This window comes from Panthera leo, chromosome E3, assembly GCF_018350215.1.
Source record: "Panthera leo isolate Ple1 chromosome E3, P.leo_Ple1_pat1.1, whole genome shotgun sequence".
Classification (NCBI taxonomy): domain Eukaryota; kingdom Metazoa; phylum Chordata; class Mammalia; order Carnivora; family Felidae; genus Panthera; species Panthera leo.
In genome coordinates, this window is record NC_056694.1 from 3,621,317 (window position 1) to 3,635,002 (window position 13,686).

General features: G+C 58.2%; 1 protein-coding gene and 1 long non-coding RNA gene across 3 annotated transcripts in view; both read left to right on the plus strand.

Moving 5' to 3' along the window:
• The window catches only part of FOXK1 (forkhead box K1), a 64,194-nt gene that overhangs the window by 13,253 nt on the left and 37,255 nt on the right, over positions 1–13,686 (plus strand). The window lies entirely within an intron of this gene.
• LOC122210212 lies at positions 8,576–10,756 on the plus strand. 2 transcript variants are annotated; one of them, XR_006197971.1, is made up of 2 exons: positions 8,576–9,444; positions 10,129–10,756. It is a non-coding gene; the product is annotated as an uncharacterized LOC122210212 (long non-coding RNA). The 2 variants fall into 2 exon arrangements; XR_006197970.1 differs by having other exon boundaries at positions 8,576–9,390.

Consider the following 13,686-nt stretch of genomic DNA (forward strand, 5'->3'; position numbering starts at 1 on the left):
TTTTTAGAGTTTTGTTTTATTTTTCTTTTCTTTTCTTTATTTATTTTTGCCCAATGTAGGGCTTGAACTTGTGACCCTGAGAGATCAAGACGTGAGCTGCGATCAAGGGTCTGAGGCTTAACCGACTGAGCCACCCAGGCGCCCCTATTTTTTTTTTTTTTTTTTTTTAGTTTCGTTTATTCAGTAATCTCTCCATCCAGCACGGGGCCTCGAACTCACAACCCCGAGATCAGTGGCCGCTCGTCCAGCGGAGCCGGTCAGGCGCCCCAGGCCTTGTTTTGAATAGAGAAACAACCCCCTGCAGATGACAGCAGGCCCCGAGTCCCCCTTCCTAGCACGTTTCTGTCCCTTCTCCAGAGGCAGCCACCCTTCGGATTTTAGCTCCGGATCTGTCTCACTTCCCCTGTTTCAGTTGTTGCAGGGGATGGGGGCAGACGTACAGAAGTGGCCTCACAAATCTGCCCGTTACGCTACGTGTATTTTCCACTTCTCCAGAAGACTGGTTCGTGGGTGACACCGTCAGACACAGAGGCCTCCTGTTTCTTCACAGCCCTGCTGCTCGGGCCCCCGTCCTTCCCGTCCTGCTGCGTGCTGTCCCGCCTGTCCCCCATTCTCTCGGCTCTGGCCAGGGTGGCTCCCGTTCAGCACGTCCGGCACATCCAGCGCTCCCGCGTGCGCCTGGCTACCGGGAGCCCCTCCGTGTCTTGGCTGGAGCACCTGTGCCTGCTCTGCTCGCACCTGCTCCGGGGTGGCTCTGGGCTCCTGCCCCGTCCCGGGGCTCGTCTGCAGCCCTGCGCGGTGGCCCCGGCATCTCCACGTTGAAAGCAGACGGCATTGGGAAGACCGCCCTCAGCCCACCCCCCCCCCCTCCCCGGCCCGCATGCCCCCTGCCAGGTGGTCACCGAGGCCTTCGCTTCTACCCGCGTCCACACGTGGGTGCTCGCGGTGTGTCAGGTGCGGTGGGGGCCGGGTCAGGAGGGAGACCTCACGATCGTGAAGCGTGAGCGTGTGGTACCATTTCGGAGGGTGCAGGGTGCAGTGAGGAAACCAAACAGAGACTGTTAGGTGGGTGGGGAAGTGATATTTTGGCATCTCCGTTACGAGCAGAAGCTGCTGACTGGAAGCATCGAGGACAGAGACTTCCCGGCGGTGGGACCTGTGGGTGCAGTGGCTGGGGTGGGGGGGGGGCCGGTGCACCCACAGAGGAGGCCAGAGACTGAAGGGCCCAAGGCCCCCGGAAGGTTCCAGGGGGCGGTGACATTCCCAGCAGGGCCACCGTGGCAGCGGTCAGTAGGGTCTGTAGGGCCGAGTGCTGGGCCGGCTCTGAGGGCGTGGGAGCGGTGCGTGCGCGCATGCGCGTACATGTGCTTGCGCGTGCGCGTGCATGTGAGTGCGTGCGTGCGCGTGTACGTGTGGACAGGTCCCTAAAGCACCCAGGAGGAGCCACCTGTCCAGGGCCTGGAGTCCTCACCTCCCCCAGCTGTCCCCGGCGCTGCCTGGCCTCATGGTGCGGAAGGAAGGAAGTGTGCGCGAAAGTTCCGGAGCCCGGGGGGCTAGGGTGGATTTTATCCATCCGCGTGCCGGGGACAGAATGTCGTTGAGAACGATGGTTTCCTTCTGTGTGGCAAAACGAAAAGCTTCAGTCATGAAACCACACGACCTGAGGGAAGCCCCAGGCAGGGGCTGGCTCCTCCCTGAGACTCAGCATGCTGTTTGGACAGCGGGAAGGCCCTTCCGGACTCTGGCCGCGTTTCCAGCTCATCTTGCTGAGCGTGCCGTGACTGCTTCAGGGTAACATTGCAGATGGAGCCACGGCCTGCTGGAAACGCTAGAGGGACCACCCCAGCCACGCCTTCATCCGGGGAGGTGAGAGTCACGGACGTCACGTCTGTGCGCTAATCCCTGCCCGTCTCTGTGAGCGCAGAACACCTAACAGTGCGGGAGAATGTGTGCGTGCGCCTGTTGTTTTGAGAGTATCCGTCCGTCTGCTTGGAAGGTTGGCTACTGCTTGCTTGATAAAACAGCGTGGGAACAATTACTCGGACAGCTCGAGGTGCCGGCTTGGGACCCTGCCCTTGGAGCCCCGGCGAAAGTATAGATTCCCGAGTACTTTGTGCGTACCCCGTCCCTGATTGGAGACCGAGAAGCCGAGGCACAGGCCACGGTGGAACCGTCCGGGGCCAGAACCTGCTTATCTTCAGCCCACACCCTGGTCCGCATTTTCTTCTGCTCCCCGGGCCTGTGAAAGGCGGAGGAGAGGCCAGAAGAAGGCTTGTTGGGGAGGGCGTGCGTGCTGTTTCCCTGGCCCGGCTCGCGTGCCCGAGGGCCCTGGAGACACAGGGTGACCTCGGACAAGCTGAACGTCTCCTTGCCGACCCCTCTTGCACCCGGGGGACCTGGGCGCTGGCCCATCGCACCACTTCCAGATGGAGCCCGAAGAATGTATCGCCAGCTGCTGAGAGCCCTCTGTGTACCCGGGCTGTCCTCAGCCCCGGTCACCGTCTGCTAAGACAGGCGGACAGCCACCGGGACGGGAGGGTATGTAGGCTAAAGGGGCTTGAAGGCTGGAGTCACACAAAGGGTGGCACTCGTGGGGCCCTCTGAGGGTGACCAGCGGCAAGACCAATGCCACGGGAACAGCAGGTAGGACAGGGCCGGACTAGCATGTCTGGGGACGGGCCCAGGATGTGGGGAAGGAGGGAGGGGCTGTCCCGGCTCCCCCTGCTGCGCCCTCAGGTTCTCGGGGGCTCCGTGGGCCCCCGCAGGTGTGCCCTGTGCGGGGCGCCCTGCCCCCTCCTCTTCAAGGCCGAGTGCCCACGGCCGGAGGGGCGCTTCCGCTAACGCACGAGGGGTACACTTCACTGAGCAGCCGACGTGCCACACACTGTCCCAGGGAGCCGTCCGGCTTCGTGCCTCGGGGAGGGCAGGGGGCCAGGCGGAGGCGGAACAGCTTGTCTGCGTTACGTATTGCCCTTTCTTGTAAGATTCTCCCTAGTACTTAACTTATTTCGACTTATGAACCTGTGTCCAGTGAATTGAATTTTTCTAAAGTAGATCGGTGTGGTTTTTTAAATGCCAGGGAGATTGAGATGGGCCTTCCCGGGCGGGTGTCAAGCAGGAGTGGGAGCCCAGCCTGGGCCGCTGAGTGGGCCCGGGAGGCAGTTGCCCCGTCCCGTGTCCGGCCGGGACAGGTGCCTCTGTCGGCACCCCGGGCCCAGGAGCCACTCGCCGCAGGTCAGCTACTGCCGGAGCCCCTCCCTCCAGCTCATCTTTAAATCGTGGTGACACATACATAAAGTAAAACCCGCCGCTCTCCCCATCTCCGTGTCCGGTTCGGGGGCGTCCGGTACGCTCACGCTGCTGTCACCAGCGGCCAGCCGCCGACCGCGTGCGTCTTCCCCAGCCGCAGCTCTGTCCCCCCCCCCGGGCGCTCCCCTTCCACTCTGTCTCTGGAGCGGCCTATTCCCGCGCCCCCTTCCGCGTCTCATCTTCACTCGGCTGCCAGTCCAAGCACGTGCGCCCCTTACCGTACGTGTTCATGCACGCGTCCCCGCCGCCCTCCTGTCCTGCCGGCCTTTCCTCAGTCCCCTCTGTCCCCTGCCTGCCTGGAGCACCGTCCACCTTCTTCCGTGCAGGGCACGCATTGTTTGCGGTCTGCGTTTCTTCGGGGTGTCGGTGTTGTTTATAATTGGGCACATATTTTATAGGACACGTTCCCCTCCGCCCCTCCCCCTGCCTGCCCCGTTAAGCTGGAAGGTCTGGGACGGCGAGGACCGTGCACGCAGGTGTTTCTGCTGTGGCTCACCAGGTCGTAAGGTTCATGTGGGCCTCTTCGCTGGTGAACGTGTGGTGGCAGAGGAGAACCTGAGTAACCCCCCCCCCCCCCCCCGCCGCCTCTGTTGACCCGGAGGTGACGTGGGGAGGCTCTCAGACCTTGGTCAGCCCCACTTTGGATAGTCGTTGCCAGGATGGCTCCTACAGGCGTGCCCTGGTTCCCTCCTCCCTGTGCATGCGTGGCTTAGCGTCCCTGTGCTCTCCGGTTCCGGCACCTTCTATGTGCGCCGGCTGTACAGGGAGCTCTAGCGATACGTGCAGCCCATGTTCGGGGATGATTAATCTTTCAAGTTTCTTGCCTTCTAGCCTTTAAGGGATTGAACTGGAATTCTGACGTGTGGGGATTTGCTGCGCTTACTCAAATTTACTTCTTCTCATCGTAATTTTGTCATTTTTAAAAAATTATAACTCCACGTAGCCTTCATCTTTTATGGCTTTCGGAATGGTAATTTCATTTTGTTCACTGTCACCTACGAAGCCAGGGAGGTAAGATGTATTTTTAACAAGATAACTAAAAAAAATGGGCAAAAATTTTCAAGTCGGTAACTTTTTAAAGGAGCAGATGATTGTCTCTTCGGAGAATTCATCTATCCAAAGTGATTTTTCTCCAGAGGAGTCCAGACTGCTGATATGGTAATAAACAGCTAAAAATCTTTAATACTAAAGTTTATTTGGGAGTTTGTTTTAGAAGCCTGCGTTCTGTCCAGAAAGCCAAAAAAAGTGCCTTTTTTAGCTTTTATGTTCTGTACCTTTACTATTTCAGATGTTTTGGTGTTAAATATGCAATCCATGCTTATAGAAAACTTGGAAAATGTGGAAACGTGGCAAGAAGCCACGAATAGCTCTCTGCAGAGACACCGGCTAAGGCCGATTTTCCTTGCTTCCTTTTTAAAGAGCCTTAGCAGGAGCTTTGCTGAAACTGCAGATTTGCAATTTCACTACCGCTGGGGATCCCAATCCCACTGGTCAGACCTTAAGACGCCTTTTTTATGTTAATGTCTGTTTAACCGAGGAGGTTAGGGCCGCTTTGCCCCCCCCCAAGCTAGGAGTCCGCCTCTGGCCTCTTCGCCTGTCCCTGTGGCCTGACGCTTGAGGGGGAGGTGGGGGGAGTCCGCCGGCCAGGCCGGCGGGGGCGGCCCCAGAGGAGGCCGTGTCGGGCGGCTCCTGGCTCCTGGTCCTGCTTCCTGTGCTTCCCTCTTATCAGGAAGGGGCCTCCCCACCGTCCTCATCGGACTGGACCAGATAACGCTTGAGGTAACCCAACGCAAAATGTGATTGCTAGTTTTTTCTGGAAAGTTTTCAGAGTGGGGGGGGTGGTGCAGAAGAGGGCCTGGAGCTCCGGGCTGCAGACTTCTCACGGGAGAGCTGTGTTTGGGGGGCGAGCGAGGGGCTGTGTCCTCCGCAGTGAGAGCCAGCCCGGCCGAGTCCCCCTGGAGCCCAGGGCAGGAGGGGCTGCTGGCTCTCCAGGGTCTGCAGAGACTTGCCATTTTTCCCCAGCACTTTGGATTTGCAGGGCCGACCGATCATTTTATGGAAAACAAACGGATAACGCGACGGCTCACGGAAAGCTCTGCCCTGGAAATGGCTCGGCTGCTTTACAGCCTGACTGAACTCCATTGCGGTTTCTTTGTACAAGTGCAGACTCAAGCCTGTGCATCTGCTGCCTTCGCGGGAGAGAAAAGAGGCTCCAGCAGCCCAGGCAGGGCCCGACCAGCGGCCGGCTGGCAGGGAAAGAACGATGCCTTTCCCTCCTCCCGCTTCCTGTGATGCTACGTGTGTCCATTCATGTGTCGGGCGCCCGGGCAGGAGGGTGGGGGCAGGTGCCGCACAGACTCTCAAGGAAAGAAAAGTCTGGAAGTTAGGACCCGGAGGCAAGCCGTGCTGGGCCGGGAAAGAGGGTCTGCTCAGTTTTTATCTCAGAGAACGCTGCCGATGAGTAGACCAGACCCTTGGGATAAATGGACGTGACCGAGGGTGTGATTTACATAACAGTGAAGCCAGTTCAGGAGACCCTGGGCTGAAACCGGGCCTCTCTCGGCGGGGTGATTCCTTATTCCACGGTGCTAATCTGCTTGATGACCCACTTCCCCAGGCACATCTCTTCTCTTCACGGCACTAAACATGTTCAGAGACACGGGGTCTGCCCTAGCGGGCCGGTGGCGGTAAGAGCGGCCCACGGGATGACCTCCGCGCCCCGCCTGCGCCCCGCCAGCACCCCTCCGTCTGGGAAGGGCCCGTCGTCACTCATCTTTCCCATCCATACGTCCCCTGGTGCCACACGGTCCTTCTGACTCACGAGTGTGGGAGCTTATTTTGTTAGTGATCCTCAGATTTTCACACGCTCTCCCGGTTCTGAGTAAACACAGGGGCGAAGAAGGGGCTGCTCTGCACAGGCCCCTGGGTCAGGACCGGTTTGCAAGGACAAGGCCGGCTTTTCTGGGCGGTAGGAATGTGCCCTTTGAAGGGCCTGTCAAGGGCCGCCCCGAGCAGAATAAAGGAATAAAGGCCTTTTCAGGTTCTGTTTGGTGAGGATACCACTCCCCCGTTTTGTTTGGGGCTCTATGCAGGACGGCCGGTGTGGAGGTCTCTAAAACGAGGCTGGTTGCTTTGTAAACATCATCTGGTTGCTGGAGAGGATCCCAGCCTCCTTTCGGAAAACCGGATGTGCTTCCTGACTCTTTGATCAGGCTGCTGGGTTATCAGTGGCTGCTGCCTTGGGTAAATCGGAATTGGATCTGGGCTGCGGAGGTGGGGGGAGGTCGGGGGAAGGTTGGGGGTTGGGGGGGGTGGGGAGACCATTCCCTTAGGAAAGGTTGGAAATGTTGAAATCTAACTCGACCTTATATTACCCAAAGCGATTTTCTCGGTTTAGTACGGGATTTGACGTGGCACAGCGAGGACGAGGGGCCTGGGGTGTAACAAACCTGTGTGATAAAAGCATAGCGATTTGCCCCAAATGATAGAAGCTTCAGCTTCTTTTGTGTGCCCTGGGAAGGACTGTGCTCTGAATGTTTCTGCAGCGAAGCCACAGTGTCGCGAACAGTGGGGTGTGGTCTGGCCTCGGCTGCCCCGTGGGCTCGAGGGCTGGTGGGCAGGGGTGGCATCAGAGGCCGCCTCCTGAGGAGGCTCGTGGGAAACGTCTCTTGTGAATGTGGCCACTCGAGCACCCGGTGGCTGTGAACCCAGCAGCCCCATCCCCACGTCCCCTGGTGTCTTCTCTGTGCTGTTCACGGCCTCGAGTGCCATTTCCACCCCTGTCTCCCGGACAGCCCCCCCCGCCCCAGCCTTCCGGCCATGTACACCTTGCCTCCCCGTGTTGTGTACCAGGGTGGGGTGCAGCCCTTCACCGTGGCTCCTGTCTTTGTCGCTCTGATGCAGCACCTGTCACACGGCTGTTTATTTGCCCTCCTGACTAGGTCACAGGCCCTGCCTCCCAGGAGAAACCGTCATTTATGTTTCTCCTTGGGGCCTGCACAGAGCCGGGTGCTTAACAAACACCTAACGAGTGTTTGTGGGTGAATCACAGCCTGAAGGGGTGCGCCACGGCCTGGGCCTCCTCTGGGCGGGCCGTGGTGACTCCCAAGGGGACCTGGTGAGTGAGGCCCTTTCTGCCAACATGGGGCTTTACCCTGGCACTCGGGCTGTCATCCGGGAACACAGACCGTGTCTTCCCCACACGTGGGCACGGTTGGTAGTTTCGTGGCAGGCGTGTGTGGTCGGCCGGCAGGGAAAGGTGAAGCCTCATTCACGTAATAAAAAGTCCAAGCTGCGTATCGTGCCGTCGGCTTGAACTTCTGAGGCGTGAGCTTCCACACGTAGTGACGGCTCCCGGCTTGAGTGGCCTGGTGCGGCCCTCGCGCCCCGTCATGGCTCGCTGACAGCTTGCGGCCCCTGGTCTGCGTGGTGGCGGGACTGGCGGGACCGTGTCCCTGCAGCGGGGGGCTTGCGTGGGCTCCTGCAGGAAGGTGCGCGGACCGGTGCCCAGTGCCCCCCACGTCACGCTGAAGCTGGAGGAGAGAGAGACCAGCAGGTGAGAGAAAGCGGCCGTGTGAGATCGAGTTGCCAGGCGCTAGGTTGACTCAGCGGCAGTTCTGGTGGTTTTCTCTGTTGAAATTTTTAACAAAACTCGGTTTCTCCATTTCTGCATCTGAGGAGCTGGAAAGCCAGGGCTTAACTAGAACCTGTCAGTTGCTGCCTTGGTGACTGGATGGCTTTGGACAAGTGACTTATCCCCCCTAGGCCTCAGTTTCCTCATCTGTAAAGCAGTGCGGATGCCACCTTCCTTCCCGGGACGGTGGAAGCCTTGGAAAGTCCTGGATGACTGAGTTTCCTACCTCAGGATCTGCACACTCGGCCGGCTTCATCGACAGAGACCCGCACACGTTGGCTTCAGGACCAGTGGTGTTGGTCCGTGTTTTAACTGACATCTGAACTGGGGATTTGAACCAGGGGACTGTTTTAGACTTTAATTACCACATCACGTGGACTCCAGAGAAGCTGTGCCACCGGGTCTGACTCCCGCTAAGTGGGACGTGTGTCCCGTGCTCCAGAGAGAGGGCCACATTCGGGGGCGGGCTGGCCGCCCGGCAGCGTAACACAGGCCTGTCCCCACACTCTGTGCAGGTTGAGACTCATTTAATGGAGACTGAGCTCAGATGGAACCCCGGGCTCCCCCACGTGCAGCTAGGCACTGCACGTCCTGGCTTGTCCTGCTTCGTGGTCGCCACGGGGTTGCTGCTGGTTCTCCTCACCGTGCTTGTCCTCCGTGCTCCTCCCCCTGCTCAGCGTGGTTCTTCCTCAGTACAGACGTGGCCTCCGTCAGTGTGGCCTCTGGCGCACTTGTGAGACTCGGTCCCGGCCGCTAGGTGCTCGGGGAAACCAGACCATGAGTCACAGCCTCGAGAGGGGCTCCGAGCCGGGAAGGGCACTGAGAACTGGCGTGCGGCGAAGCTGGTACTCGGTCCTGCCTCTCCTGACCCCTGGTCGGCACCTGCTTTTGCTCCTGAAACAGACGCTTCTTCAAGGCCCCGGCCCGAGGCAGGGTTCATTCTGGTTCGGCTCCAGAAGCATTGCGCTGACGTTTGTCCCGCTGGGGCCACCAGAAACGCAAGGACGGGAAGCTCCTGCGCCGGGAAGGTTTCCTCCGTAGGGCAGCCCCGGCAAAGCAGGCGCACCAGCCAAGCGCTCATGCGCTCGTGCGTGATGTGTCAGTCAGAGGGGCCGGGGCATAGTAGCGGGCACACCCGATGACCGGTGCGCGGCGACCGAAACAGAGGAAGTGGCGGCAGCCAGCCCCTCCCGGAGGCGGTGAGGACAGCCTCTCCCCGGGGGCCACAGAGGCCGCGCACCCAGCCCGTGGGAGGGGTCGCGGCCGGGAGCGGGCGTACCCCCGTCTGCACAGTGTCGGCCCAGGAGTGGTGGGCCGGGGGCGCACGTGACCGCACGGGCTGCCGGAAGTGTTGCTTAGCTGCGGCCCCAACGGCAGACGCGGTTTCGGCAAGCAGCCAGCGGTCCGTCCAGCGCGAGAGAGCCCATCTGGATGCGGAGTGCAGAAAGGTGTGGTGCTTTTAGTGGACCTCAGACACGTTGGCAAGTGGAGCGGCCGGGAAGGTGCTGAAAATTCTGTGGCCGCGGGTGTCTGTTGGAGGCTTTTCAAGGAGGCACGTGATGTGGTTCCCAGCACGTTTAGGAACCCGAGTCGGCAGTGGCCGCGGGGGTATTGGGGTGAGGTGGCCACAGGCCTGCAGCAGAGCAGACATGACGCCCGTGGCGGGCACGCTGGCCGACCGACAGCTCTCGGCTTAATCTCGTGTGGCAGGTGAGTGCCCCCACGCTTTACGAAGGAGGGGCCCGGTTTCGAGACGTGGAGTCCCTCCCCAGGGGCACACAGCCCGCCAGGCCGGATCCCGTACACGGCCACAGGAAGGGAGCGTTCAGATGTGCAGATGACCTCGGAGGGCCGCAGCCTCCGGGAGAAGCACGCCGGGGATGCCGAGACACGAGCCGGCCTTGAGCGAGGTCAAGTTGGGTTTGAGATGAACCGAGCCTGGGAGCGGGGCAGGGCCTCCAGGCAGCGGGCGACCGACCCCCAGGCCGGGAAAGGAGATGCATGTTTGGAGGGAGGCAGGAGGGCGAGACACGCTGGGCCGTGTGCGCCGTGCGCGCAGGGAGGGTGGCAGGTGATCGGGGCGCCTCAGGAGTCCTTTCCTACCAAGTCCCGAACTAGGCTTGATGTTTAAGGCGGATCGTACGCGCCTGTTATTAGTTCCTGGGTCCGTTTGCCCTTTCGCGCAGGCCGATGGGGAGAGTGCCGATGAGGTGCGAGCACGGCGTCTGAAGTGAGGCGCAGCGAGAGCGCCCGCCGGGGACCCTCCACTCCGCCGTCGGGTCCGTCCGCAGACCTGCGGAGACGGGCCCTCCAGACAGGAACGAGCCGAGCGCCGTAAACCGCCGTCTGCCCTGCAGACGGTGTGGGGTGCATGGTACCCCCCTGAGGACAGCCCGCTCCTCTGACGAGCGGAGGTTACTATTTCCGAATCTTTCCCGGCGCCTTTCACCTTACAGAATGATCTCTGCAGACGGGGGAGGCGGAATGCTGTTGACGGGCACCGCGGAGGAGGAGGAATACGCATTTCTAACAAGCCACTGAGCACCCTGGCGCCTCAGACTTCCTCGGAATGAGTGCTAAGAGTTGACAAAATCAAGCCACTGCTCTCTGAATTCTGGATTTATTCTTGTAACCTTGAAAATGGCCCTGTCTGTCTGCAGTTTAAACGTTCCAGCCATCTGGCTTTCTCTGTACACACGGCTCGGGCTTTCCGTCTTCTTCCTTGCTAATCTGCTACTCCGATAGGTGACATTTAGTTCTGTTTATACTTGTGAGTGCATTCGGAGCCATTTATGATTAAACGCTGCTCAAACAGCAAGGGTGAGATTTATTGACACAGAGCAGGGTTGATGTGGATGGAGTGCTCGGGGAGGGGGAAGGAGAGTCATTTCTCTGTTCTGTGTATTTCCAGTTGACAAGACATGACATTTATTTTTAAACGGTGCTCATAGCTCTGTGACTTCTGTAGAACTCCAAACGAGATTTCATTTTAAAATTATGGTAAGAGGGGCGCCTGGGTGGCTCAGTCGGTTGAGCGGCTGACTCTTGATTTCGGCTCTGGTCATCATCTCACAGTTCGTGGTTCGAGCCATGTGCTGCTGGGCTCTGCACTGACAGTGAAGAGCCTGCCTGGGATTCTCTCTCTTTTCCTCTCTCTCTGCTCCTCCCCACCCTCTGTGTCTCAAAATAAACTTCAAAAAACATAAAAATGGGGCGGGGGGGGGGGCGCCTGGGTGGCTCAGTCAGGTAAGCATCTGAATTCGGCTCAGGTCATGATCTCAGAGTTCACGAGTTCGAGCCCTACATCAGGCTCTGTGCTGACAGAGCCTGGAGCTGCTTCAGGTTCTGTGTCTCCCTCTCTCTCTGCCCCTCCCCTGCTTGTGCGTGCTCTCTCTCTCTCTCTCTCTCTCTCTCTTCCTCTCTCAGGAATAATAAATGAATAAACTTTAAAAGAATAAAATATGGTAAAAAAAGGGATAATAGTCGGTACTTCTGAGGGGTGGGCCTCTCCCTGGTCCCCATCAGTTTGTGAACTTTACATCCAGGTTCACAATCAGATAACCTTGGTTTAGGTAATTTATCCAAGTGAATTTGTGACTTAAAAATAAAATTCTCTTCCTGTCCTATTAATTCTCTAGTTACTTACTTTTGTTAAATAGTCAGAAGAGAAAGTTATTAACTGTTCACAGCCCATCGTATGAGCTTCAAGTGGTGAAAAGCAATTGTTTTACGTAATTATTTCGGGCTGATTGTGTGCCAGGCCCTGAGCTAGGCCCAGGGGGTGCAGGCCGTCTGGGCTCCTGCCTTGACCAAGCTCGGGCCGTGGGAAGACCACGCGGGAAAGAACCAGGCCATGCAGCCCATGTGGCCGCTCGTTCCAGGAGAGCCCGTGAGGGGGCGGCTTCCCAGACGGAAGATTCCAGTCTGATAGCCACCGTCCGTTTGATTTCTTGCTCATCTGCAGGAGGTTTCTGCAGTCGTCCAGTTTTGAATACTGACAGGCACTTGCTTTGTGGCTCCCGGGTCTCGTCACTTTCACACAGACAGGACGCGGACAGAGGAGACGCGTGGAGTTTGGTGGGGACCCTCCCTTGGCCTCCGCTGTCCGCCAGACACGGCCCGGGTGTCAAGATAAGATCCAGGTCTTACATTTGTGTCTAAAAGTAGGGTGCTTTTTTGCTTGTTTCGCTTTTGCAAAAAGGAACATTTTACCAATGTTGATTTAAAGGTTTTCTGAAAGTTGATATGTTCCCGCAGTTCAAAACTCAAAGGCAGGGGCGCCTGGGGGCTCAGTCAGTCGAGCGTCTGACTCTTCATGATCTCATGGTTTGTGAGTTCGAGCCCTGAATCAGACTCTGTGCTCACAGTGCAGAGCCTGCTTGGGAGTCTCTGTCTCCCTCTCTCTCTGCATCTCCCCTGTACGTGCTCTCTCCCTCTTTGTCTCTCTCTCAAAAATAAATAAACTCTTAAAAACAAACAAACAGGGGCGCCAGTGTGGCTCAGTCTGTTGAGCATCCGACTTGGGCTCACATCACGATCTCAGGGTTTGTGGGTTCAAGCCCCGTGTGTGGCTCTGCACTGACAGCTCGGAGCCTGGAGCCTGCTTCGGATTCCGTGTCCCCCTCGCTCTCTCTGCCCCTCCCCTGCTTGCTCGCTCTCTCTCTCTCAAAAATAAGAAAACATTTAAAAAAATTTTTTTAAATAAAAAACTCGGTATGCAGTCCACAATCTTTTTCTTTTTCATCCTGGCTTCCCTCCCAGATAATCCGTTTCTGGTTCCTCGTGAGTAGGTGTCCCTTCCACCCTGACTTCCTTTTCTCCACGGAGCCATGGTTAGCATAATGTTTTCACGCACGCTTTCAGAAAGTCTGTGTGCGCGTGGAATTGTGAGCGGCGCATGGCACTGTCCCACGTCTTCCTTCCCGGCTGCAGGAACCAAATCACAGCAACAAAAATCGGGTTCTGCCTAGGGGTGAAAAGGTCGCTCTTCGGGTCAACTGAGTTTCTCGACTTTGTCTAATACAGAGAATCCTCAAAGGGATCGTAGGTGGAATTGTGCCATAGCGTGTGGCCGTTTCGTTTCGAGGCGCGATCCTAACGGTAGCTTCCATTTGCTGGCAAAGCGCATGTCCGAGGGACGCTGCTGTTTCAGGGTCAGGGTCACGCTTGGCGTGGGGCCCAGGCGTGGAGGCACCGGCCGAGGCCCGGGCGCGGTTCGCGGTGACGCAGTCCACGCACCCCACTCTGCCTGGCTGTCCTGCTTTCCCGCGGACCAGCTGGGACTTGGGCCCTCTGGCCGGTGGCAGAGGCTGAAATGCCTAACCTATGAGAAGCCTTCTGTTTATCAAGTCGGCTCTGGGCTCGGGCAGAGCCAAGTTTGGAATGAATGAATAGGATATTTTGAAACACTCTGGTGTTGTGAAACACGAAACTTCGAAACTTTGCAAGTTCTTTTTTCTCTCTGTAAGCGACCGACAGGAGCTGGGTCTGGCCAGGCGGCTTCGGGGGGCCTGGTAGTAAACTGTGTGTCTTGAGACAGCTCGCGGCCGGGCCCCGCAGGGGTCTCCGACAGGAGGGCTCACGGAGGGGAAAACAACGACGACAACAGCACGCAAAAACAATCCTTCCGAGGCTGTTTCCAGAACGGGAGTTGCCGGACTTCACCCTGGTCCCTGCCCCCTGGAATCCGTCAGTAAAGGACCAGAAATAAGGGCCGGGAAATAGGGTGCCTCTCTTGAGAGTCT